At 44.4% G+C, this 23320-nt stretch overlaps 1 long non-coding RNA gene across 1 annotated transcript; it reads left to right on the forward strand.

The window, feature by feature from the left end:
• The first annotated feature begins 6369 nt into the window (after positions 1–6369).
• LOC141975152 (uncharacterized) lies at positions 6370–22474 on the forward strand. The gene is made up of 3 exons (XR_012635876.1): positions 6370–6508; positions 13969–14054; positions 21536–22474. It is a non-coding gene; the product is annotated as an uncharacterized LOC141975152 (long non-coding RNA).
• The last annotated feature ends 846 nt before the right edge of the window (positions 22475–23320 follow it).

A 23320-nucleotide genomic window follows, 5' to 3' on the forward strand; every position in this document is an offset into this window, starting at 1 on the left:
CATTGATAATACACCCTTCTGCTTGCAGAAGAGGAGGGCCCCTTAGCAGAGGCGATGAATGGAGGGGACATCTAGGGTCATGTGCCTCCTCAGATTTGCTGCTTGGCTTGTACTAAGCATGCTCAATAACACTGGGGCTAGCATCAGCTGGCACGGGTCATCTCTGCCCCTTACGGCTCTTCCCACCTTTTTTTGGTCCCTTTCCCCCCTTGGGCATCTACAGTCTTCTTCCCTATCTGCACAAGGGATAGACTGTTCTCCTGGGTAAATCAGCTTCCAAGAACTCTTTGGTGAGCTTCACCGCATTGTCCAAAGTTGAGGGTTGGTACCGGCACACCCATAAGCTTGTCTCCTTGGGGGAACTTTGCAAAAACTGTTCTAAATTCACCGCATCCATCTCTTCCTCCAGCCTCATCCAGCAGGCAGCCCAGCCCAACAGTCTGTGCGTGAAAGCTCTGGGCCATATTCCCTCTGTCCATTTCACAGCTCGAAATTTCTGTCAGCATTACTCCAACAACAGACCCATTCTATCCACGATGGCTGCCTTGGCTACACTGTAGTCCTTGGCACTTAGGGACACATGGGCCCACTTGGGCTTTGTCTGTCATAGAGGGAGCCATTCGCAAAGACCATGATGCTTTATCCCAGCCAGAACCTAGCACCATCCTCTCAAAAGGTCAGAGAAAGGCCTCAGAGTTGTCTGTCAGAGCCATTTCACACAGCCAGATTCCCTGGGCTCTGCTGCCGCCCCCGGCCGCAGGACACATCAGATTCCACATCATCTGATGTTGTGCTGCCATCTGCTCCTTAGTAAATTCCTGGAGAGCCTTCTCCTGCTCTGCCTGCCACTCCCTCCTGGACCATTGCTCTGCTTGTTGAAAGAGCTGCATGGGCCATTGCAGCTCCTTTTGTTGTTCTACCCACCATTTAAGGATTTCTTCCATTTCTCCCTGACCACCAAACCTCGCGCCAGTTCCCTCTTCAACTTCCCACTCAGATGAGGGATGCTAATCCTGGACAAGGCCCCAGAAAGTCATGGGGTGGTGTTGGTCCCCTGAGAGTTCTTTCCAGCCTCAGTCACTGACCACAACCACTCCAGGGCTTCTTAACCACTATTGTGCTTTAACCACCACTGGAGAGGACCTGAGTGACCAGGTGCTGAGTTAGCTCCAGAATCCACACACCCAGTTACAGAAGGGCATGTTCCATATCCTCACAGTGCCCCCTTCTGTTAATTAAAGACCAGTGCTGATTAGGTCATTGCTAGCTGAGATGGCTGGTAGCTGCAAGCTGAGGGAGAAAGTTAATGCAGGGGGTGGGTGGAATGTGCAGATCCCCAGAGCCATGACGTATGTGTAGAGAAGCCACAGAGGTCCATGTCAGCTACTGGAGTTTGAAGGAAGAAGGTACCAGGAGGGTTTATTCATGTTACAGAACATAGGGCAGGACGTGGTTAATAGTCAGATCAGTAAAGTAGAGACCTGTGTGTGCTGCAGAATAAAGTCACGATTATTCTGTGAGGAGAGAGGTTATCGGCTCTTCTCTGTTTTCTGGGCTAGTTAAGACCACTGGCCCACAGCATGTTTGGGACCTCTCTGCTCCAGTCTTTCTGGCTTGCCAGGGTTTGATTTTACTGCTGAGACATCAGTATCATTGGTAGATTAACAGCTTCTATCTGAGCCCAAGAATCCCTGTTTCAGCTTGATTTGGTTCTTCAGATGCATTCAGGGGAGATTCAGGAGAATTCATCTCCATACGTTAGAGGGCAATTAGACACACATGGGAGATTTCCAACACAAACAATACTTAATAAACATTGGATTGTACACACATTCAGAAACGAACAGTAAATAATGAACTTGTAATTGCAGATGATAAATTAGGCTGAATTAATTACCCCATGGTGGCTCTTTCAGTTACAGACGCACTTGAGCAGCAGCACTCGTGCTTCAGCAGAGTACTCGTCCCCTAAGGGTTGTGAGCACAGAACTGACAAACTAATGGAGACAGGACAATCTTCTAGGAGGAGATGAAGATGGACTTGCCAACACTATGGAGTGCTGCCGGTTGTATGTGAGTTTATAGGTAGATCTGAGGCACATGGGTAAAATTGCAAAGGGCACCCAACTTCACATCAAATCACTGCTAATGGTGAGCTCAGTCCCTGCTAGCAGAAGCAAGAAGACAGCCTGATGGAGGTGGTCCTCTAATTTACATCCAAGTCCGTTCTCTCTGCTGATCCCTTCCCCCATTTTAATGCCACCTGTATCATTAGTAACATCTAGGATGTTGGTTCAAAGAAATCCCAGATCCAGTAGCAACCAAAGGTTGTCCTCATCTGAAGGCAATTTGGTTACCAGTGAGAAATTATTTGGCAAGTTGTAGGCCTGTTTCTAGAAAGCACATCACAAAACCAGCACTACCATGACTGGGCCCCTTGCTGGCAGTCTCAGCAGCAAAGCCAAGGATGAAATGGGTCAGAGAATAATTCCTAGTCGAGGTGTCCCTCCAAGTTAGGGCTGAAGCCTCTTGGCAGGATAGTTTGGGGAGGGTTATACACAAACCCTGCTCATGTTGTACCTATTCTGGGAACAAACAGAGAAGGGTTTAAACCTCCAGGCCCATCAAGTTTGGACTGTTCACCAGCATTAACTTCCCTTAAAAAAAATGTAAAAATACAACACAACAACCACAAAAAGAGAAGAACAATTCCCCTCATGTCTGATGTGTAAGTCAGAATGTAATCTCCCCCATGCCAGGGCTCTCCTTCCTCAGCACAGTTCACCTTTGGATATTGGCCTTTCCTCGAGCAAGTCAGAGCAGAAAGGCCCCTGAAACAGTTTTGATGCAGATCCAAGAGCTGTGGGCAATAAAGTGCCATGTTTCCTTTTGGTTCCAGCTGTCCCTGCATGTGGCTGGTAAACTTGTGTGTGTGTGAGGGATATAGTTTCTTGTTAATTGTCTGTCAACTTAGCATATAGAAAGAGAGAGTTCTTATGATGATGAGAGACAAGTAGAAACTCAGGTCTCATCTTCCAGAGCAGGATGAAATGGCATTCTCTTTTCTTTCTCTCTTGTGTTTATATCATACACTGGTCACTGAGTAAGATAGCGCAGGACTTGGGAGGAGCACACAGTTCCAAGTATGAGGCTATTGCTGTGTGATAGTGAATACATCATCCCTGTAGCCTGGCTCACATCTCTGAGGCGAAGTGTGGGCTCAGCAAGAGAGGAGCAGAAAGGACAAGGAAAGCCAATAGTTTGGAAAGCAAAATAAACTGGGATCCTCAGCAGCGGCCATAGCCATATAATAATACCTAGCACTTTCCAGCTGTAGATCTTTACAGAGGAGGTCAGAATCATTAATCACATTTTATCGACAGGGAAACTGAGGCAAAGAGATTTGTTCAAGGTCACCCAGCAGCAGAACCAGGAACAGACCCCAGGTCATTTGACTGCCAGCCCACTGCAGTATCCACTAAGAATGTCAGAATGGCCATATTGGGTAAGACCAATGGCCCATCTAGCCCAGTATCCGGTCTTCTGACAGTGGCCAGTACCAGATGCTTCCGAGAGGCAATTTTGAGTGATCCATCCCCTGGCGTCCAATCCTAGCTTCTGGCATTTAGAGGTTTAGACGGCATTTCCCCTAAGTGACATGCGCTATATCCTAATATCATTTCGAGAGCACAAGAAAGCAGTAAAAAGGTGGATCCTATTCAAGAAGGGAAAAGATGATGGGTCTGATTTTTCATCCAGCATGAACCTTTCATTAATTTGGATAACATTTCTACTGGGAATAGCTGCCTTTTTCCAATTGAGGTTTACTATTATTTTGACCTACTTTTCCCCAAGCAGTTATGCAATATTGAAAGAAATTAGACCACAACATGTGATATGCCTACACATACGTAATTTGTGTGCATATATATAATATATATTTCAGTATGTCCAGAATACTACAGGGTTCTTATGTCAGGCTTTGGAGTATTTGCAGTGGAATAATGTAGTGTTTTTGCATAAGAGACAGCAGCACAACATAGAATATACTGAAACACGCAATATATATTGTGTCGATTCTATTTGCAAGCTCTTGTGTGCTTAGTCTTCATACGCAGCAGGACTCTGTAACAATTAAGTCATTCTTTTCGCAGAACACTTGACTCTAAGCGGAAGTTTCAGCTGATGTTAGAGAGGGAGGGAGGGTCCTGTAGTGAAGGCGTCATGCTAGAATTTCTATTCTGTAGAGATAGGTTCTTATATTAATCTCATACTCCTGATCTGAGTGCCTTTTAGAATTAATGGGGATAATCATGCTTCCCATTTTGTCTGTCTTGAATGTAAGCTCCTCAGGACAGAACCTCTTGCTTCATATGGAGCTTTACATACTCATAGGGGTCTTCAGGTGCTTCTGTAATAAGTGTCACTAGAATGAGAATTTGCAAATACATTGAAACGAACCAGAACTCTCATCCTGCTTCATTATAAACAGCACCAGCACATCCAAGTTCACCATGAGTGAGCACAGCTCTGCAGTGAGTGAAATAAAGAGCACAGATATGCAAAATGACTATCCAAGGAAGGTAGAAATGGGTGAGCCTGGGTCTTCCAGCCAGGCCTGTCACTCACAATCCCCTTTGCACATGCTGTGATGCTGTGAGGGCCTGAAAGCTCTGAAAGGATTTCCAGGGAGAATTATTAGGACTTCAGGAAAGCCTTTTTGCCTCTAAGGTACAACAGCAGCGAGTGGTTTAACGGAGCGGCAGCTAGGAAGGTGGTGATCGGGAAGCTAACATCCTGTTGAGGTTTCTTCCTACGCTGCCAAGCCTAAGAGTTGTACTGATAGGAGATTTCCTCTGCTTGTGCACTGCCTCCCAAGACTCAGGAGGATCAACCAGGGGTCAATCATAAGGACCGCGGGACAATTTTAAAGCTGCCCAAGTTACTTAGGAGCGTACTTTTTACTGAAAGTCAATGGGCTTGTGCTCCTAAAGGCCTAAATCACTTCCCTGTGCGGTATTTACAAAGAGGTGAAAAGGAGCCCTAAGAGGCAAGTAGGGAATGATTATTCCCATTCCCAAAGATCAAAAGCAGGAACACAGCTGGGGCAGTGCTTGAACTTTTAACCAATCACGAGACGCCCTTTTTCTCCTCTCACACCCCGCATTCCCTCACTCCACACCCTTTCTATTCTTGACATGCAGGAATGACTGGTAAAACTCCATAGCTTCCAAGAGCTGAACAAACCAGGATTCCCTTGGGACATGAGGGAAGTGGCTGCTCTGCTAAACAAGAGCTGGCTCAGGTGGTTGGAATTCATTAGATACTTGAACTGACAGTCAGTAGGAAAAGAAGCTTGTAGCTATAATTACATGGTATAGGGGCAGCGGACTCAACAATGATGAGGACAGTTCCGGCTTCTGGAGAGTTTGGCTGGACCCAGAATGCGTCTGTGAGGTGAGAGGACAGGAGTGCAGTCTGTCCTTTCTACTCAGCAGATTTGCAAAGTCTAAACATTGACTCATTGTAAGTTAGCAAGGTACACGCTATGTAGTACTATTCTTCTTTGTATGCCTTACCTATACTACCATACACATACCATATTACAAGAGGGTGTGTGCCTTGACTCTGCTGATGCTAAACAAAGAGGTCACATGTCATGTAACACTCTAGTTCTCTGAAAGATATAGATAGAAACAACTGTGATTATGGTAGGCTGGGTATCTGTAAAAAGGTCCCTGGCTGAACCCCTTCTCTGCCTTTTCACACAACTAGGTATTTGTGAGCTAACGCCCATCCTTTATAGTGATCTCTCCAATTTCCCCAGGTCAGGTTTAGAATCTCCTTTTCTTGTCGGTGGGCCCTATCAATAATCTCTTTTAAACCTTCCAATTGAAGTGTTTTAAGATCTCCCAGTTATTTCACTTGTCTATTTAGGCTGAAGCTTTTCAGAACAGTAACTGTCTTTTACAATGTATGTGTAGAATAGGGGACTCCAATCTTGATTAGTTGCTACTTTAATACAAATAACAAATAATAATAAGATATGAGGAGAGAGAAGTGGGGAAGGAAACAGATCTGAAACTTTTCCTCTACAATAGAATGTCAAATGGGAAATTATAGCTTGACTGTTATTTAGAGATAAGGGCAAACAGAAATAAATAGGAAAGGGAGGCAGAAATGACATCAGATTCCTGTCTTCCCATTGGATACATCTCTGGAATGTATGATAACCTTATACCATAAAGGTCATGTGACATCATACCCCAGGAGTCAGGAGTTAATTTAGCAGCAAACTCCAGTGTATTCTCCTAAATAGGGAAACGACAGGAGCAGATAGGGTTTCACCAAGCACTGTGTTTACGGGTTACATCAGCAAAGCAAAACAGGCTGATCGCACTTCCAGCTTCTCCAGCTGAGTTGCTCGTCCCTACCTTTGCCAAGCCAGCCTGGTTAGTGGGCCTCCCTTCTGCTATCATGTCACCACTGCACGGATCAGGGCTGGACGGTGAGTTTCAATGCCAGTGAGGATACTCTGAGCTTTCCGCTCAGTAGAATGATTGTGGAGCCTGCATTTCCCCTCACAACCCTGCTAATGCTCCAAGACCCTGACCTGGAAGAGCAGCAGCAGCAGCTTCCTCTCATGGGCTGGGTACAGCTGGGGCTTAAATGATGGCTCTGATCTCCCCAAACTGATGTCACCAGTTCAGGATTGATTTCAGCTACTGACCAGCACCCATTGCCCCATGGGGGAAGCATTATTAGCTAAATGAATTAATAATAAATAAGAAAACAACTATTCTAATTTATTCCTTTTTCTGGGCTGTCCAGTGCCACCTGCTTTCTCTGTGTTTGTCTTTTAGATTGCAAGCTCTTTGGGGTAGGGATTTTTGCTGTGTTTGTGTTTTGCACAGAGCCAAGCATGATGCTGTCCATGCTTAACCAGTAACTGATAATCAGTGAGCCAGTGCTTGATCCTGTGCACACAATCTGCATATAAAATATGTCCCCTGCCCCAAAGGGCTGACAACCTAATGCTCAGACAAACCGTGTGGTACGGACACAGGAAATGCACTGGATGACAGCTCCAACTCATCACAGGGCAGATGTCATTGATAGATCATCCCGCCAAGGCAGCTAAATAGAGGAGAGAAACAAAACAAAGTAACATCTGAAAAAGGAAATTGTAAAGGACTCTGATCTAGCTTTGTGTTTCTAGTGAGCCCATCAGTGGAGTGTCTGGGCAATGCCTCCTCTCAAAGCTCCAGTTGCTTTGGGTATCTTTTACTCCTAGGCAGTGAGCTGATTCAAGCACTGATGACTCTGAAGTGACAACAGGTCTGCTGCTAGGTCACCAGCCATCTCATCCACTCTATCCAATCTCCTCTCCTCAAGTCATTCCCAGTGCCTTACTTGGTCACAGCTGTAGATCGCAGAGTGCAGCTGGTCTCTGGCCTGACTGCTGATTCTGGTTACCCAATGCACTGCAGGTGCTTGGACCCAGGGGACAGCCTTACTCAAATGCTTGCCAGTTAGATTTTTCTGGCTTCCTGTCCCAGAGCTTGGCTTAGCTCAGGGTAGGAAATCTCCAGCAAGTCCCAGGGCTGAAGCAGACAGAGCAGAGCTTTGAGACTTAAGGTTGCCTGAAGCCAGTCTTGTTGGGGCAAATCTCCCCAGTCATTCTCTAGAGCTAGCGTTAGGGAGAGAGACTGAGACAAGAGTGAGCAGTGTGGTGAGCCCAGCAACTGGGCAAGCACACCACAAATTCTAAGTGGCAAACTGCCCCTTTAATCAGCACAAAACTATTGTTATTGGCACTGAAATCTGCTGTTAAAAAAACACCCACACTCTGTAATCAAAAACCCTGGAAGTGAGGCAAGATTGTAGTTTACCAGTCACTGAAACCATCACAAATCAGAGGAGAGTGGGGGGGGTTTTAGGGCAGAGAATCCCGTTCCCACAATGGACCCTGTATTTCACATGTGATTCTTGCCATGCTATCTGTTGCACCATACAGGACCCCAGCATTGGGGTTGGTAATGCAGGTCTGCAAATTACAGTTTAGATTCTGTTCTTTAAAAAGTCTCCCCGTCCTAGGGTTTATCTGGGATTGCATTTGTCTGGGAACACGGGGTTTCCAACCTGCCCTTACAACCTCAGCATGGACTACAAAATGAAAGCACTTAGAGCAGAGGACTGGAAGTTTGCACTCAAGTTTCTAGTCCCAGCTGGCAATTACCATGGGTTTCCACTTAGAGGCGAGGTCTGGTAGGCAGGATTCCTAAATCCTAATCCTGGCTCAACCACTGACCTGCTGTTTGGATTTAAGCAAGTCATCATCTATGCCTCAGTTTCCCCATCTGTAAAATTGAGAGAACAACAATTACCTATCTTCTAGGAGGTTGTGAGTCTTCCTTAACTGCTATTTAGAGAATGCTTAGAGATCCTTGCATGAAAAGGCAAAGTATTATTGTTATAAATCTACACTCCCTTCAACCAAACACCAGGCTATCAAAACTAAAGATGCTCCCTGTTTTTCCTCTGTTGTGAACTCAAGCACTTGGGAGTGACTAGACTATTTTTAATGAGAAGAAAATCTCAGTATTTCTTAGCTGCTATAGGCTTTTTCCCCCGGCCCTCTTTCCAAGCGACATGAGTGTAGCAACTATTGTTTCCCTAGTATAATTCAGAACTGAATAAATATGCAGTTTAATCAATGACTAGGGAAACAGCATTGGGAAACTGTTTCTAACCCTGCGGATGTGGCAAGATCCACCTTTAAGGCAATAAAGTGATCAGTAATGTTAGGGTCACCTTCTGCCTCAGATATTCTTCCTCAAGTAGACTAATGATGGGCACCTAGGGAGTTCAGTAACCAGAGTGTAAAAGTCCTTTTAATGAGAATGCAGAATTTTTGGGGGTCATACAAAAGTAACAACCCTCCTCTCACCTGGCCTGTTCCTGGCTTGTGCTGTGCAAACTGGGGCTATTTGAGGAGGAGAGTTGGTGAGCCTTTTATCTTTCTTTGTCTTAATTTGAATATAGATTATCAGGTCACACATTAAGTGACTTCACTGAGTCCCCTCTTTATCCCATTGCTGCACAATAAAAATATGATTTGACACAACCAGACTTTGCTCAGGAGGGTTCAGAGACTGGATTAGTGGGGTGTCTGCAGATTAGGATTTAGGTTCAATGGTAGATTTGCATTTAAAGAGTGTCCCACAACAGGAATAGCAGGCGGTGCTGGGGGCAGGAGGGAAGTGTATTGCACAAAGTCTGTCCATGGTAACCCGGCCTGTGAACAGCATTTTCCATTTCACACTTTCAGGTGGCAGGAGCTATTCTAATAGGTTTCATATATATGACATTGGTATGAGAATCACAGTCAATCTGGTTAATCTCTCTGTTCTGACGGAGCCCTCTATATTTTGGATTTACTCTATAGAATAATTACATTTTAAAAACCTTCTCAGTCTTTGGGCTCTCTTATGAAACCACAAGGGGCCATTTGAGGCCACTTCCTTTACTATCTGTCCCCAGAAAAATCGCACTGAATCATGGAGGCTGGGAGGAGAAGGGCCCACTTCCCTTAGGATTCAGAGATAAAGATTTGAGCCCATATTCAGAGAGGTCATTAAGCAATTTGGACTCTGCCTTTTGTTTTGATTCCATGAGTTGGGATAAAGATCTTGGCGATGGAGCAGTTGTGTGCACTGCGCGAGTGTGGGGAGGGCGGCGGGGGAAGAAAGAAGCAGCTGGTCTGAATTTTCCCACTGTGAGGTGGGTTCACCAAAGGACTCACTTGTTTGTGTGGCCTTGAAATCCAGCATCATTGTTATGCAACCAGACTGCCAGGAGAATGGCTTCCCTCTCAAGGAGGCTGGGATGGAAATTAGAGAAATGTACCTTCACAAGGCCCTTTTTTGGGTCTGATGCTGATATTTTTCACATGGACTGGCTCCTCACAGCCCTGACTTTGTGTTGATTGGTACCAATGAGCTCATTATTGATTCTGGAGGAGAGATTGGGGATGTCGGTGTCAGTTCCACAAAAGGTATCACAGCCACAGAAGGAATTTGGGTATGAAAAAAGAGCCAGACAGGAGGGGTGGCTTTGCATTTTATATTTCCAGCAGCACTGGGATCTTGAATTCCTATAAAGGAAGCTAATTTAGCAACCAAGACAATGATTCCAAGTAGTTTACAGGTGAAAGGAGTGGAGCCTAGCCCTCATCATATGAGTCACTAGACGTGTAGGGCCAGATTCATCGATATGTTAGGGCTACTTTATGCTGGTTTATTGGGTTTATGGATGCTTTGCATCACTGGAGCAATCTGGTCCCTAGTTCAGGTTGCAGTGGCTAACAGCTGCACCCAGCCTCCTCTCACCACACTCTTCCATAAGGGTTTTGTGACAGTTCCCGAGGATTGGGAAAGGAAACACTGACAGCTTCAGCACTTCAAAGCCTGGGACACGGAATCAGTCAGAACTGCTCTGCCAGGAGAACGCTGCAGCTATTCCTGAAAAGTACAGCTGCTGCCTCTCGCTTTGCAGAGTCTAAGGAGCCAGAGCTGTGCCCTGGAGACAGCTGCTCTCACAAGCAGCCAGGCAGGCAGCCAGCCACATGGGAAGGAGGAAGGCTCCAGTGCAGATTTTGGTTTGCATTGATCCTGTTCTGGAGACCAGTCACACCACATCCAAATACCCAGGATGACAGCCAGAGTTTGAAGAGGAGAGCCTGAGCCCCGAGAGCTCCTGTTTGGAGCTCCTGTGCTGCAGTTCAGATGCACCCAAACTTTGCCCCAGAAGATGGGCCACTTTGGCAACCTGCTAGGAATATGAGCGTCACACCTACTTGGCATGCACTGGAATAATTGAGCACAGAGCAGGAGGGAGTGAAAGTGAGGAGACAATAGAAAAGTCAAGGAGAAAAGGCCCAAGGAGGGCAGCATGCCTCAGGCTCAGTAACATCCACTGGGGTTTTGCATCTCTAGCCCTACAGCATCCCTCTGTCCTCACACATGCAGCTTGCTGTCGTTCCTCCAGGCCTTGTGTCACTGTTTACAGGTATAAATGAATGTAATCCCCATGATCCATCAGGGAAGCAGGTTCACCACCTTCATTTTGCAGACGGGAAAAACTACAGAAAGAAGAAACGATTTGCCCAAGCTCACACAGGGGTGCCTGCTATCGAAGAGGTGGTTTCACAACGCAGACTGTCCCGAAGTGATGAGTTCCAGTTTTATCTCTAGCCCAGGGCAGGCAGAACAGATATGAACAGAAACAAGCGGGGGGAGTTCCTTGTTTTGATCTCATTCATCACATCCAGTGTCACTGAACATTTGGAACACGTGACCAGCAATTGAGTGTCCTGTGCTGATATGAGCTCAATGTCTCATGTGGAAGCCACATAAGAATAACGGTAGCTGTTGCTTATTTTCATTGACTTAACCCTAATTAGACATAGACACAGAAGGAATGTCTTTTCAATCAATATCTGTTAGAGCAAATAATAAAACTAAAGAGAGAAATGCCCTAGAAATTGACCTTTTTTAAAAGGAACACATGTTCTGAACCAATCCTATATTTAAACAAACGACACCCTCTTTTATCAAATACCCAAGGAAGGAACAGACCCAGGGAAGGAATACTGGTCTTTTGCACAGTTGAATGTCTTTAACTGGTCTTGTCAGTATTTGCTAATTTGGTAAAAAACTGTTTGTGTTACCAGCTGTCCTCATTTTCCCAACGTGAAAGGGAGGGCAGCAAAGTTTCTCTTGGAGTTTTCAACAGCCTGCATTAAAACAAAAACACACAGACAATGTATTACCCGTGGCTGGCTTGGCGTGAAAAGGACCCGTTACCAAATAGGCGTGGAGAGCATTCTTCTTACAACCAGGTCAAGCTGAGATGTCAGACAGCCACCCACACTCTGAGACTAGCTGATGCCACAAAGCAAAACCCACTAGCCCTATTCAGAAAGTTAAAAGGCAGAAACCAATGAAAATACACTAACAGTAAAAAAGCATGAAGTATAGAACTCCCTGATTTCTTTTCCTTTCACCTTCATTGTTCAGCTACATCCAGATGTTAGAGAACAATATAATGACTTGACGCACCAGGCTTCCCCATAAAATTGGTATCGACTTCTCTTAGGCCTGGTCTATGTAAGCGGCCTTGCATCAACCTGCCTGTGGAAGCGTTTTCACTTAAATTTGGCTCCTGCCGATGTAAGTGCCTCTCTACACCGATTTAGTAACACCACCTCCCTGAGTGGCGTAGAGTCACGGTCGATGTAATTAGGTCAATGCAGTGTCATTGTAGACGCTGCATTGCTTACATCGACTGTTACTGGTATTCAGGAGTCATCCCACAATGCCCTGCACTGACATTACAAATGATACAAGCACTCCTGCTGAGTACGCGCACTGCCAGCAAAAGGGGCCAACTTGTGCCCACGCACAAGCAATTTAATAACTGTGGTGGCTGGATGCCGACGTAAGTTAGGTCAACATAATTTTGTAGTGTAGAAATGGCCTTAGACACCTAGATTCTAATACCATTGAAAGTGAGCAGATTTACACATTGTATTTTGAAAATCTTTCCCTCCACTGGTTTTAGCCCACTGCTATGACTGACAGCACTTTGAGCAAAAGTGTGCTTGAGATGAACCCTTAGTATGACAAAGCTACTGACGGTTGATAAGTATTATTGGATGCCACACTGCATTCAAACCACTTTTCTGCATGTATCAGTAAACCGAGGGATGAGGCAGTCTGCATTCTTGATTCTGTAATTTGTCTGACAATCCCACATAAGAGAGAAGTTTATTGTTAGACTTACAGGGCTAGAGTTCCAAAATACTGAATGCTTTCTAAGAGTGTAACAGACACATGCATGCTCAGTGCAAACTACTGCATGGGGAATTAGCAGAGGTGCATGGCCTGCTGCCTTGTTCCTCTCCAGATGGATGGATAGGGTCACTGGGAGCCACAGCTCCCATGGAAAGCCATTGTCTCCTGTGAATAAAAATGGCTAAAGATGAATAGAGGGTTGGGCAACCTTTCTTGCTCTCTGCTTTTGCCTGCCACATTCTCACTAACAAGCCATTCAAAACTTTCTGGCTTGTATTTCAGAGGTATGGCCAACTGTCCTCTGTGGATAACTTGCGAGTCATGGCAGAACTCAGGGGTTTTGGCAACCAACATATGTCATGACCTCTTTGTGGTCAAAGGCCTCTTCTGCATATTCAAGTGAAAATTTACAAATTCCCTGTCTGTCCACATTGGACGTTGCAATCACCTTCACACGGGTGGAAAAAGCCAAAGATGTTGTAGAATCCTGAATCTGATTGGTGTCATCTCTCTGCGAGTATCAGTAGAATAAGTGATGAGCTTTAAGAAGCCATCAGATCTGGAAAAACATGTCATCCTTCCCCAACAGATCCCATTTACAAGAATCTAAAGGAATACTTTGTGTCACAGTCTGGGGAATCATTCTCTCAGATTATAATGGCTGCTTTAATTCAGAGTAGAAATTAAAGAGTTGGAATATATAGTCCACTAAAGCCACTTTGCACTTTTATGCAGTAAAAAATGGCCTCAAACTGGCCAGAGATTCCCATTCTTATAGCCACCTCCTACAGCTGCCCTGCCCTTCCCACTTGGCACAAAAGGGGAGGAGGAGGGTTGTTCGGGAAGGGGGAGGGGAAGCGGCAGAGAGCACAGTTTGGACATAGCAGAGAATCAGGGCCTCTATCTCTTCCACCCCTTTTCTGTAAGGATAGGGTTTAGCAATGGAACTAAGGAATGTATGGATTCTATCAACTGGATTTTTAATAAACCCATCACCATATTCTCCAGATGCCATATACACAGATAAAAAGGCATCAATTTCCACCATGATCTTTGCCCCTCCATCACTGATCCAGCTTCTTTCACTAGTTTGTTTTCATTTTGTCTCCAGGAAAGATGCTGCTGAGCATTCCAAATACACCGTTAATGAGAAAGGCCTGTGCAAAGGAATGCATCTTGCAAAGTCCCCTCAAAGTGGTAAGATTCTGGCTCATCGTGGTCTCCAGCAGTAGAGAATTTCAGCTGAGAGCCTGCCACTGAAAACACTTGACTCCCAAGAACTTTATTCTGAGATTCATTAGCTACAGCCACAGCTGTTGTGTTGGATCATTAAAGGAGAAGTAGTCTGTGCAATAGCAAGGCCCCAGACATTCACTCTACCTCTTAGTTTGGCCCACTAATTGTGGAAGGTGTTGGGAAGAGTTGCATGCTGGTAAATGGGTGTGAGTCAGTTACATGTTAGTCAGACCAGTTTAGATTCACCCTCCGTTTGGCCCAGAGAATATGTGCTGAAAGAAAGAGGAATCTAAATGAGACGTCACCACTTTATATCACTTGTTTCCATTCTGAAAGACACACTCAGTGCTGCTATTCGGAAAATATTTCCCTCTCTTCCCCTTTGATTTTTTCTTTAAAAAAACCCAAAAAACCAAAAACCTGCCTGGTGCAGATTTCATTATTGGGTGACTATCAGGTCAGCGCATCAGAACCCATCCTCTGACATAAAACTGGACACACTCACTCGCCCATTATGGTCACCCTACACTCAAAAATATACAGTAAGACACTTCACACACACAGAAACCCCCACATCTGCACAGGCATACACACACAAACACAAAATGAACACTGAGCAGTAACCTCTGCAGAAAGCTCTCAATTAACTGCATTTTTACTGTTGGCCATTAGCAACTGACTTGAAATAATGTTATCTTTCATTGTTCGGGGGGGGGGGGGGGGAAAGAACCTGGAAAAAATCTTTAAACAATCATCTTATTTACTTATTTAACGATCGGAGGTCTCACTATTCGGAGACCTCTCAAAGCAGGAATTCTGCACACTTAAGATGTTGTTTACATTCAGTCTGTGTTTTGAATTCGTTGCCCCTTCGTGGCCCCCACTATAATCTCTGAGGTTATTTCCTATTGCTGTCACATTGGCTATGCATTCCTGGGCGTTGAGCAATAGCTTTCCCCCATAGGCAGATGTTATGGAGTTGTAGCAGATTGCTAAATGCTACGGACTTACAGCTCATTGCGCAGGTCAAAATGGAAAAATACCATTACACTTCCGATTATACCTTGAGCCTGAATGAGCTTCATTGATAATTCTGAGTTACTATCTACAGAAATCACAACTCTTTCTGGTGTCTCAAAATTGCAACTAACATGGAGATCATACAAATAATCCTTCGTGCTGATACAGAAACTATTACTGGGAGTTTAATGGCTTTTCATTATGTGCTTGTTATATTTCTATCATAGTAGATTTATATCAGAACCTATGTCAAAATGGCCCAGCCCTAAGAAATTGGAAGGAACTTGCTGGAATTCCAGAACATATTGTGCTATATTGACTGGTCCTGGGTGTGTAGAAATATGTACAAAAAGTAGAAAACTGAAAGAAGCCCATTTTATATTGGTTGGTAGGGGCATATGTTGGGAAAGAAGGCATTAAACTAATTTTTTTGGGGCCATATGAGGAGTTTTAACTTTGGGATTAGAAACTGATTATGAGTTTTGGTATGACTATTACTGGGGTTCTGCCCAGGAGGCAACAAGCTCATGCTGGCCTCAATGATTTAAACTCAATATTCACCTCCAGAATCATTATATAATTAGTACACAGCATCAGTTCTAGTGTGTGTGCCATACTGTAGAATTAAGTATCCACACACAGTACAATCCATCAAGAAACAAATAATTTATTTCTCTTGCTCCAACTGCCATTTTGGAGAGAATCTAGGATTATTCCAAGACACAAATAATTAACTTGGAATTTAACTGGGATCTTCACTGGTGAAAATTTAGTACTGCCTCGCATAAATCTATATACTCTGAGTAGCAAGAATAGCCTGAAGAGGACTCTGGATGTTTTTCTGGTTTCAAACCATGGCTATTCTCTGCTGAGATTAACTGGACATGGGAATGAGACGGCAAGAAAATGGCCTATTCTCTGTTCTTTGTCCTGTAGTTCCCATCTGCAGGATTGTAAATGTGGCAATCCTTGTTTCTACTGCTGCTCTGTCGATGAACCTCTATGAGGACTGGCTCCTTTCTCACCTCCAAGATGACTGGAAACAGCAGCGAAATCCTTCTTCCTTAGCACTGTGGCAAATTGCCGGCACAACTATGATGGGTCTCACTCTCTCTTCTTGGGGGCGCAGGTTCAGGGCACCATTTCTTGCCCCTGAACTGGGGTATTAACTGCCCCACTAGTGTCCTGGAGGAGGGGAGGGGAGAGGGAGGGACCCAAGCCTGCCCTCTACTCTGGGTCCCAGTCCAGGGGCCCTAGGGATAGCAGTAAACCCCTGGGCTACTTCCCTCTCCTGCCCTTCAGCTTGTAGGGCTTCCTGCCCTCCCTCTGCACAAACCAGGTGTCCCTTTACCTAGGGTCTTAGTTTTCTTAGCCCACTGCAGCACTTCTCCAAACTCTCCTCTGCTTCCCTCCAAACTGCTCTCTGCTCCAACACCAAACCACTCTGCTTCAATTCCTCCCGTCTGATTGAAGCAGGGGGGTTTTATCAGGTGAGTGGCTTCAGGTGCTTTAAATTAATCTATAGCAAATTTTCTTCCCTCTACAGGGAATAAGGCTCCCTTCTAACACTCTCCTGCTGCCCTCTGGCCATGCTGTATCACAGCACCTATTAAGTTCTATACATTGTCTGCATTTACAAACACATCCTGTGAGTTAGGTAAATATTATCCTCCTTTTGCAGATAGTTAAACTGAGGCAAAAAGTGGCTTATCCAAGGCCACTGAGGAAAAACAGTGCCAGGGCAGGATTAGAAATGTAGAGTTCCCGAGTCCCAATCCTATGTTCAGCCCACAGTATCTCTCGCCTACCTTTTGGACGGATCCTTGGTATCTGCTTTGTACTTATGAGATTTCAGTCATAATGGACAGGGAGTTGCCTCACCACTTTCTGACTCAAAGGCTGTGGAGGAAGAGCTGGCTAGCCACTTAAATACATTTGCCTTCCTCATTTCCCTTCCAGTCTGGGGAATTCCCTGATTCTGGCAATGTGTTTATATGCATTTGGATCACCCTAAGTATGGCAATTATAATGAATTGTAAATTTAAAGTAGGGGAGTTCTTCTGAAATGTTTAACATTTAATTGCTTCATTGTGGCTTTGCTGTGTGACTGTCTGCATTAACAAATCCAAGTGCCTCTCATATGCTTTTTGACACGTAGTCCTATCTCCGTATTGTATGAATGAGGCACATCCTTTAGCCTTCTCCATCCAAGAAACTGGACTGTCCTGATTCTTAAGGAATCTGCTGATCTTTTTGGAAGAGGAGGATTATAGAAGAATCTATCTGAGGAAGTCCTAGAGATGCCTAGGGTGTGATTTTAAATGTTGCAACTGCTGCATAAGGAAATGAGATCTACTTTCCCCACCCACGCTGCCTCTTGGTCTGCTTCAGCAAAGTTGGCCATCCCCATGTGGATAATATTCCATGTGGAAATTGATCCTTCTCTTTACATAATAATCCTTCTTTGCAGCCAAGGCCTGCCCTGTCCTACCTTGTTGCTTTCCCCTGAGCCTTCTCCTATGTTCCTGGCTTCACACTCTCTGAATTCGCAGGCCTCCCAATTTCCTGCTTTCAGGGAGTGACTGCAGCCTACTTCCCTGAAGCCCCCTTCTGTTGCCAGCTACCTGGCTTTATACAGGACTCAACAGTTCCTGTCCAGCTGAGCCTGCTTCCAATTAGTTCCTTGCTCCCTGGCTCTTCCTCCAGGTGCACGCTGTGGAGTTAGTTGGCCTGCCGGGCCATCTTAACCCCTTCCAGTCCTATGTGGGGTGGACACTCCATCACAGTTAGTTAAAAGAGTCATCCAAATTATTCTTACATGTTGATGCAGTGTCAATCTACCAAAAGCAGGACAGCTCAACACCGTGGAGATGTACAGAAGTAACTAATGGATTTAGGGGCACAGGCCCCATTGAAATCTCTCTCCCTTTTCTTCCTACATTCTCTCTCTCTCTTTCTAAATAGATTTCCTATTAATGCAACATCCTAAAACCTAGTTCTTAGACTCAAATCTATGGCAGAAGATATGGCCTGCAACCACACTATCTTGGCCTTGTCAGATATCACCATTAGCCATACCATATGATCTCATCTGATATCAGAAGTTAAGTAGCATTGGATGAGACTTCCAAGGAACCCTCCAGAGTCTCAGAAAGTGGTATTGGTAACTTAGGCCTGGTCTACACTACACAGGTACTGGTACAGCTGCGCTGCTGCAGCATGTGTGGTGAAGATGGTCTATGCTGACAGGAGAGAGCTCTCCTGTTGGCATAAAAAGACCATCCCTGCGAGCGGCATAAGCTATGTCACAACACAGCACTGTGTATACTAGTGCTTATGTCAGTGTAACTTATGTCGCTCCGGGGGTGGAATATTTACACTGCAAGAGACAAAAGTTTTGCCGACATAGGCAGTAGTGTAAACATAGCCCCAGTAAAAGCACCTCATCGACACAGCATCAGTGCAGACACTGCATTGCTTATGTCAATTGTTACAAGCTTTCAGGAGCTGTCCCCCAGTGCCCCACGCTGACAATACAATTGATACAAGAACTCCTGGTGGGGACACGCACCGCTGACACAAGGAGCCAAGTGTGCGCGCACACAAGCGATTTGATAACTGCACTGGCTGTATGCTGACATAAGTTAGGTCAACACAATTGTGTAGTGTATACATGGCCTCAGTAGATGCACTTCCCTCTGACTCAGAAGCTGCTGAAAGGATTGCTGCACATTTAAGGCCAGATTCAGACTTGCAGGCATGGGGTGGTACAAACTTCATCCCCTGCCTCCACAGGAACATCCTTGCTAGAAGGGATCCACCTGTGTGAATCACAAATAGCTGTACCCTCATTGTCTTTCTTCAGGTCGATTTGGCTGGGGAAGGGCAGCACTAAAATCCCTGGAGGTTGTCTGGGAAAAGCCCTGAATAAGGGCATCTCCAAGCTGGCCTACTCCCATCCTTTCTCTCTACTGGCAAGCACTACCAACTTGATAGGCTGCACTGTACAGTTCCAGCCCAATCCTCACAGGCAGCTTGCACCATTGAGCCCCCACTTCCAGCAGACTCTCTGTGGCCAGAGGCCAATGAATGAATCTTGCCCTTGGTTTGTAAAGTACACTGTGATGAAGAAAGCCAAGATATTATTATTGATCACCTCTTAAATCACTCTGCTATCAGAGTGTAGATAGCAAGCTGGAGTGCTAATTAATGTCATGCTGTTGAAGTTAGCTCAGATTTGCAGGGTAAATTTATGTATTTATTTCTTCTACTTTTAAAGATACAATTATAGGGCCCCATCCAGAGCTAATTAGGCCTTTTAGTAATTCAGTGGCTAAAGTCCATAAAATACACTGCATGGAACCGTGGCCCTCTCCATTTAATCAACTAGTCATAAGGACTTAGTCCATACTGAGTAGCATCAGAAGAAGTGGGGAAGGAATATGCAATGAATAACATCCTTCTGCTTTCCCTAGGTACTTAACGTGGCCAGGGCTGGGAAATCCCTGTGTAACCTTTTCACTCTGATTTACTGAATCAGTTAATGTAAACCAGTGAGCCGTTGTAAGTTGGAGTGTCTCGCCTGGAGGTTCTAAAAACAATGGACCAGTTCCTGGCCTTTGGCTCACTCCCTTTGTGCCACTCCACTAAACTACCAAAGAGATTAAAATGACCCTGTGAGGTAAAGGGCTCTGTATATCCAGTCACAAAAGACATTTCAAATTTGAAAATGAAATATATAATGTGTTAAAAGTATTAGAAAGACTGCATGTTTCCAATTCCTAGAACTGATGATTTTTTATTATATTAACCTCAAATAATCATGTTCTGAATAATACAGACTGACAGTTATAAGGGGTGGTGGTGAGAGAAATGTGCAGAGACTTTTATAGTCTGCAGCATCTTAATAATTTTCTTGGCATGATAAAAATACTCACCATTGGATCTTAGACTACCTGGCACCATAATCCTGCCAGTATAGCAGGACTGTGTAATGGAATTTATTGGTTCTACACTTTCCATAAAACCCCACCTTTTAGTTATCAGCTTATCTAAAATGGCGATGGCATTCCTTGAAAAGAAAATGTCACCTTTTCTTCTCCCCTTTAATTTGGTCTCATTGGACTCTACCTCTCAAACTGATTTGCAGCCATGCTAGACACACAATCTTGTCAGATATCCAATCATATAGGCACACAGCCATCTAGGATAGCCCCATAATGCCACAATTTCACAAAAGTAAGTCATGTAAAATACACAACAATATAAGATTCTCAAAGCCTTTCAGGAAGTATCTGCATGCATAGAATCAAGGGTATTACCCATATGTAACTTCTGCAGGACAACTATCTATGTTTTAGGTTCCATGAAGGGGTAAGCACTATACAGTATATTATGAATGTTTCCTTCTATTTCACCTGCTTTTGATATGCATTAAAATATCATACTATCTACTATAAGAATAAACTTTACTTGCATGTTTAAGGGAAAAACGAGGTAACCTAGGACACAAATTATTAAATTAAATTTGCGTTACACCCCCAGTCAGGCTGATGCCCTCATTGTTTTGGGCACTGTACAAACACTGAATAAGAGAAAGTCTCCTGCTCCCATTATATGCAAATCTACATAGATTTACCGCTCCCCTAGATCTGGTAACCTACATCACTCATGAATAACCACTACTCTGTAAGATCTGGTAAAACACAGACCTATGATAACATGTTCTGGCCACATTTGGATCATAACTGGAATTTTTGCATATTCTCCATCACTAATATATACGCTTGAATATATCATGCACAAGGAGCTTGTGCAGGATAGTGCTGGAAGCAGGAAGAGGAAGCTGATATGTAATATTAGAAGAGGCATTGGAGGCGCTCTCTCAGCTCTAGATCTTGCATTTTAGTTTGGCAATGTTTCAACACATTCATTACAGGAAAAGTCTGTATTAATGCATTAAACTCTTCTCAACTGGACAATCCTCCTGACCAGCACCACAGACATTCCAGTGAGTGGCTGGCACTGGGGTTAAGGCACTGGACTGGAACCTAAAGTGATGGTTCAGACTTTTGGTATGACCTTGGGCAAGTCACTTATTCTCTCCATGCCTCACTTCCCCCAGTTGTAAAATGGGGATAATAAAACTTAATCCCAGGGGAGTTGAAAGGTGTTAAATGTATTAATGTTTGTGAGGCACAGATACAAATGTGATAAGGCCCGTTTAAGAAACATAGACTAATTACTTGCATTTCACCAAAACCATCAATGGAAAATAGAATTAAAACATGATCTGAATTCCTCAGACAACAGGGAACACACACTTCTCCATCCAAGAAACTGACCTGTCCTCATTCATAAGGAATCTGCTGATCTTTTTGGATTATATTATATTATTAATTATTATTATTATTATTCTATAGAAGAATCTGTCTGGAACAGTCCTAGCCCAAGAGAGTGGTGTCCAGGATGTGATTTGAAACACAATGCAGAAGAAATGGTGTGACTGCTGCACAAGAAAGGGACTGTAACTCCGACCAGCTATGTAAGCACACGGTGATGCCACACCGTAGTCAGCCAAATGCACCTATTCAATTCCTCTCTTCTTTCACCAATAAGAATGACGTGGTTGTCTTGTGAAAAACTGCTGGTATAATTTGGTGTGTTCAATGACCTTGAAACGACTGGAGACAAAGATAAGAGGGCTTTTCCTCTGTTATTGCTATATTTTCAGGGCTCTGTATGAAACCAGGAGACAGATACATACTAGGCTTGCTGTGATTATTCTATCCAAGGACTACACAGTATTCAGTTAAAAGAATTACTGCTATGCAGGAAGGAAGGCCAGTATCCCATAGTTGGGTGTAGGTATGCATCTGCAACGCAGGAGAGGGATTTTTAATCGTTCATTCAAACTGAGATTTCTGAGTTTCTTGCTGGTTACCACTACACTGCTGAGATGGGACATCTGTTGAAACACAGGCAGGTAGTGTTAGAGAGAGAGATTCCAAAAGAGCTTTGATATTGGTTTAGTGTTAGAAAAATTCTTCCGCACAAATCTGCTCCCTGCATATCTCCTGAGTCCTATCCGCTTAATTTATTCACAAAAGCAAAATTTCTGTTCTCACCATTGCTTCAGTGCCAATAAAGATGTGAAGGAGCGAACTGGAGTCTGTTGTGTCCCTCCTTGTTTTCAAATACATTGTCAGCTAAGCTCAGATCCAAGAATCTTTACTGTTGGAGATGATGTAGAAAGTAAGTACAGCACAGCTTGATTTTCTGAGATGAGGCTGAGCTTGCAACACCAGCTGGAAGATTTTGATTTATAAATGGTGCAGCCTACTTATCTGAAAATCACTGAGGGGGAAAGATATGGAACAGCGGCATACCATTTTTAGAGTCACTTCTGTAAGCTTGGCAGCAATATTTGTAAAACTCAACTACAAACTACAGGTGAAAATAAAGTGTCTGCACTTTGGGAAAATAATGCATTTGTAGTGCTATTCAGTGTGCTGCTGTGGTGAGTGGATGAACTGATCACATGGAGTGGTGTTACTCACCTCTCTTGTTCCACGCCCACTTTCTAATTCCTCATTCACACAGAAGCACCAGGCTGGCTGATTGAAACAAGCTGGATCATCTGAAAGCAACAAGCGGCAAGTTGGATTCATTCACCCACCCGGTCCCTCTTTTTAAAACCAATAACCATGTGAAGCGTGACTTGATTACAGTGATGCAAGCCCCCATCTGTCATGCCCCTTTCAGAATGGCACAGAATGGGATGGATGGTCCTCAGGCTCTCTCTCTTTTTGTACCTCTGGGACATGCACTGTAATTGAGATCACAGCTCCTACTGAATTATTCACGGCAGCTTTGAGTGTCAGTTTTATTATATACATGCAGATTACTCCAGCATGCTTTCCCCTGCAGGGGAAGGATCCATAGCGGAGTTCTCTACTCCTGACTTTTCTGCCTGCTTTTGTTCCTATTTTCCCCTCCTCCCTATACCCAGACCTTGTTCCAAGTCCACCCTGTACTCATGATATCTAACACCTTGCTCCAGCCAGTGCCATACTCGGTTTTCATTTCAGCAGGGTGCTAACACTTTGAATTCACTAGACTGTGTCCACTGTCTCTATGCAAAGCATCTGCTTGCCCAGCACTTCAAAGCCCCCAACTCTCTCTGACCCAGGGTTTCTTGCTGCCCT

Source organism: Natator depressus, chromosome 20 (genome assembly GCF_965152275.1).
Source record: "Natator depressus isolate rNatDep1 chromosome 20, rNatDep2.hap1, whole genome shotgun sequence".
Taxonomy (NCBI): domain Eukaryota; kingdom Metazoa; phylum Chordata; order Testudines; family Cheloniidae; genus Natator; species Natator depressus.